The 5,182-nt window shown below is 38.4% G+C and overlaps 1 non-coding gene across 1 annotated transcript; it reads right to left on the bottom strand.

Annotated features, from left to right (window-relative positions):
- Window positions 1–4,057: 4,057 nt before the first annotated feature.
- Window positions 4,058–4,164, bottom strand: LOC141593481 (small nucleolar RNA R71). Its single transcript, XR_012521561.1, has one exon. It is a non-coding gene; the product is annotated as a small nucleolar RNA R71 (small nucleolar RNA).
- Window positions 4,165–5,182: the final 1,018 nt, after the last annotated feature.

Here is a 5,182-nt window from a genome sequence, read left to right as displayed (position 1 = left end):
AAAGTAATCTCCACCCAAGTTTAGTAAAGAGCGCATGGTTCAAGCATCCAATATTTCTAATACCAAGACCCCCACAATCCTTTGGGAGGCTAAGAACAGCTTTATTACACCAATGAATCCCTTCCTTTAATTTACATCCAGCCTACCAAAAATGTGTCAAAATAGAGTTAATTCTATTAGCCACACTTACCGGTATCTTAAAACCGATAGGAATAAATTAGAGATATTTGATAGGACAGAGGAAGTTAAAGTTAAACGACATGCCGGAGAGAGGAAGATACCATTCCAGGATGAAACACGCCTAGACACCTTGTCAACAAGATCTCTAAAATCTCCTTCTTAGAGCCTTGGAAATCAGTCGATCCCCAAATACTTTCCAATTCCTTTATTTTCCTTGATTTTTAACGTTCTAAGGCATCTCCTAGCATCTACCAGTCTAATGCTAGGACTGAAAATAATGCCTGATTTATCCTCATTCACAACTTGCCCCAAAGTAAGACAAAACCATTTCAGAATATATCGTAGTTGAGAACATGCATTATTCTTAACCTGAAGGAAAAAGATAGAGTCATCAGCAAAATAACAGATGAGTTAAAGGAGGGGCGTCCCTACACAACTTAATACCCTCCAAAGAGCCAGACAATTGAGCATTCCTGACAATACAAGACAACACCTCCATACAAAGGATGAACAAGAAAGGTGAAAAGGGATCTCCCTGACGAAGTCCACATCTGGGCTTAAAGTTCTGAAGCGGCGTTCCATTAACCAAAACCTCATAAGAAACAGTGGTAACACAACTTATAATAAGAAGCACCAACTTCTCAGGGAACCCAAAACCTCGAAGAGTAGCCAAAAGGAAAGCCTAGCTAACCCTATCATAGGCCTTACTCATATCAGCCTTAAAAGAAAATCTACCATGTGCACCACTTCTATGAGAGTTAATAGAATGAATAGCTTCGTGAGCAAGAAGTGTATTCTCAGTAATAAGCCGTCCCGAAACAAAAGCATTTTGAAAATCCCCAATAATATCATCACATAGATAGTTAATTTCACTGTTCATAAAATTGTCGAATCTCTATCTTGTTCGTGTCTTTTTGGTGTCAAATAATACTACTTTATTGGACGAGACTCATATTTATATGAATAATAAATGCTGCAATTTAAAAAAAAAAAGACTACCTTTAATAACTCCATTATGAGAATGAAATGAATTTATGAGTTTTGTCTTCCAACCAATATTTTATTACTCCCTCCGTACACCTATTTTCACCCCATTTACTGTATTGCGGTCTCTAAGACGACACTTTAACCGTAATTTTCAACGTTTATATGCTACTTCTTTTCTTGAATTTTTTTTTCGTGAAAATAAGTGTGAATGTTTTTGTTTTATAATCCAATAATTTTTATTTTCCAACTTATTTACGGTCAAAGTTCAAAAACTTTGACCTCCCAAAAACAAATGGGGTGAAAATAGATGTGTGGAGGGAGTAAATGATAAAAATAGATGAAGATGAAACAAAGAAACTGATGTGACCATAATTAGCGCATATTTATCCCCCGAATTAGCCTTGTTCCCATGCTTTTTAGTGCATATTTGGGTCATTTATTGCCTTTAGTTCTTTGTTTTGCATATTCTTTGAGATTTTGATCCCTTGGTAGGAAAGAAGTGCAAATCTTGCATTTTCATGGCAAAACGAGACTAAATTGATTAAATTCAATGACCAAGCATCAAGGAGAGACAAAATTAGAAGGCCTTTGTACATATGATAGTAGATGAGCATTGTTGAGAAAGGATCCTTGCATCCCCAAGGAATCCCCCAAGGATTTTATGAAGAAAAGGGAAGAAAAGAAGAAGAAACAATGCTGAGCTACAATCCGAGCGGATTGCCTACAATCCGAGCGGATTGCCTACAATCCGAGCGGATTGCCTACAATCCGAGCGGATTGCCTACAATCCGCCCGTCCTTCACAGCACAATCCGTGCGCCTTCTAACAAAAACGCCCGGGTTAGCAGCCACCAGAATCCGCCCGGATTCCCTTGAAGACGCCCGTCTTCCCCTGCCACAATCCGCCCGTCCCGATACCAATACGCCCGGATTCCAGCCCAGCACGAATTCGTCTCTTCATGCATCAAAGAAAGAAGTCCTTCCTTCGAAAAATACCGGCTTCTCCTTGCTCAATCTAAAAAGTGTAATTACTAGTTTAGCCCTTAGTTAACCCTAATGCATCCACCTAATTTCCACTATAAATACCCCATTAGTCTAATTAGAAGAGCATGTTCTTCTTATCAACAATTAGAGTAGTTAATATCAATCAAATCTCTCTTTAGTATTGTAATCAACAATTAATCAAGTTTTAATACAAGTTTTATTTCCTTAATCTCTCTCTTGTTCATCCTTTATTTTGGGTAATTGAAGATTATTTGGGTTATTATTGGGAGATTGACAACCTCTCAATCAAGCATCAAGTACTTCTTTTATTCTTTGCTTTATTATTGGAATCATTAGTAGGTATAATTCTCTTAATCCCTTTTTAATTATTGTTAATTACTTTCATTTGTTCATCATGTTTCCTTTTGTTGGAATGATTGACAACCTTGCTAGCATGATCAACATGATAATGAGTGAGTAGTGACCTAGCTAGGGTTAATGGGTAATTAGGGGAAACCAACATGGGGAATGATTCATGCTTAAATTAATATGCTTTCATGGTTTATTTGCTTGCTTGTTTTGATCTCAACTCATGCACATGTTATGTTTGAGGAAATGTGAGCCTATGAATCCTTGCATTTTTTACCCATCACCTATCTTTTCAATGAGACTTGTAAGACATAAACTAACTCGAGTCTCATTAGACCATGCATGCTGTTGAGTAGGGAAGATTAAGTCGACTTGTAGGTGTTGTACAATCTAATCGATTCGGCTCCGGGACCCAAACTTTCCTAGGATTGTAAGATATAACCCAACTCAATCCATCACAACAATAATTGCTTGCTTATAATTTGAGAACATGTTTGTATGATCAATTCCCATGATTCCCCTATGACCCCATGACACCCTAGTGCTTTTAATCAATTGTTTACAACCCTTTTAATTCATCTTGCTTATTTACTTTCATTGCTATTTAGTTAGTGACCTTCTACATCAACCCAAATTGTGACACCCCTAAGACACCACTAGTTTCAATAGAAATCTCATCTAAATTCCCGTCCCTTGGGATCCGACCTTTACTTGCCTCTTTAATAATTGTAGAGTTGTTTGTGAAGCTATAAATTGTGTTTTGATTCGGACGTGACCCAACGACAACATCTATTAAATTGTGAACACGAAACGGACCGATCAAAAATGGCGCCGTTGCCGGGGACGGTGTTAACTTGATTTAGATTTTCTTATATTGTTATTAGTTGTGTCTTTCTTTGCCTTGGGGAAGTAAAACTCCTCAAGGTTTGTATTAATTGTTTTCGAGTTGTTTGATATTTTGCATGTCTAGAAGGTCACAAGGTGATTTGTTACCTTTTGATCGTGAAATCGAAAGAACCTTGACAAACAATAGGAGGTTTGCTAGGAGGAATTTGAGAGGTATTAGTGAGGTAGTGGATATTCAACCAACTATTGAGTTCATCAACCCTTTTGCAAGAGAAGGTGAGGAGAACCCAACACAAAATACCCCACAAAATCAACCTACAATGCCTAAATTTTCATCACATTCCGTACCCACCGAGGAGAACCTACCAAATGGTACTCCCACACCACAACATTTGACCGGAAATTTTATTGCCAAATCCGCCTTTATCCAATTAGTCGAAAGGAGCCAATTTGGGGGGATGCCTAGTGAAGACCCTCATTCTCATATGGAAACCTTTTGTGACTATTGTGATGCGATTTCTCAAACCGGTGTGACTCAAGACCAAATTCAATGGGTCTTATTTCCTTTTTCTCTAATCGGCACCGCGAAACAATGGTTGAAGGGCCTTGATAAGGCCACTCTCGGAATTGATTCTTGGAAGAAGTTGGCTTTAGCTTTCTATAAAAAGTTCTACCCACCGGAAAAGACTAACATGCTAAGAGCTCAAATTACGGGTTTTAAGCAAAGGGATGAAGAATCTTTGTATGAAGCTTGGGAGCGGTTCAAGGGAATTTGTCGCTCATGTCCTCACCATGGACTTAGCGAGTGGTTCTTGGTACAACAATTTTGGAACGGTTTATATGAAGATTCAAGGAACATTCTCAACATGGGATCAAATGGAATGTTCACCGAAGTTGATGACAATCAAACATGGAACAAGATTGAGGAAATGGCGGTCCATAACTCACAATATAGTAGACCTCGCAAGGCTACTAGAGGAGGAAGGCATGAAGTGGACTCCGTTACTCAATTAGGTGCTCAACTTAGTGCTCACATTGACACAATCAATTTGAAGTTTGAACAAGCTATGGCTAGACTTGAAGAAGCCTCAAAATCACCAAAGCATCATGTTAATGCCATGACGGCATCCTCATCAATCCCAAGTGGGATATGTGAGAATTGTGGAACTTTGGGACATGACCAAAGTGAATGTAGGGGAACAAATGAACAAGTGAATGCCTTCCAAGCATACAAGAGTGGTACCCCTTATTCCAACTATTATAATGAAAACACCAAGTTTCATCCAAATCTCTCATACAAAAGCCAAAATGTTCAAAACCCTCAAACAACATACACCCCACCTCCCATGAGAAACCAAAATCAAAGACCCTTTTACAACCAAAACCAAGGTTACCAAAATCAAAATCCATACAATCACCAAAATGACCAAGGTTTTGATGTTCAAAAAGCGGTCCTCCAAATGCAAAATAATCAACAAGAGTTTTTCACTCAAATGCAAAAAGATAGCCAAGCAAAAGAAACCACCATCAACAACATTCTAGCTCACACTAAGATGTTGGAAACCCAATTGACTCAACTAGCATCTTCAAGCTCACAAAGGCAAAAGGGGCAATTACCACCTCAAAGTAATCCCCCAAGACATGAAACGGTTAGTGCCATTCACTTGAGAAGTGGTACAAGGTATGAAGCACCGAAGAAGCAAGTTGAGGATGAAGTTGTGGAAGCAAGTGATAAGGAAGAAATTGTGCAAAACTCCAAAGATGGAGAATCATCAAAGGAAGAAATTTCAAAGAAAAATGAAGACAAGGTCAAGGAG

Source organism: Silene latifolia, chromosome 7, assembly GCF_048544455.1.
Source record: "Silene latifolia isolate original U9 population chromosome 7, ASM4854445v1, whole genome shotgun sequence".
In the NCBI taxonomy this organism is placed as follows: Eukaryota; Viridiplantae; Streptophyta; class Magnoliopsida; order Caryophyllales; family Caryophyllaceae; genus Silene; species Silene latifolia.
This window is presented reverse-complemented; position numbering and strand designations above follow the sequence as displayed.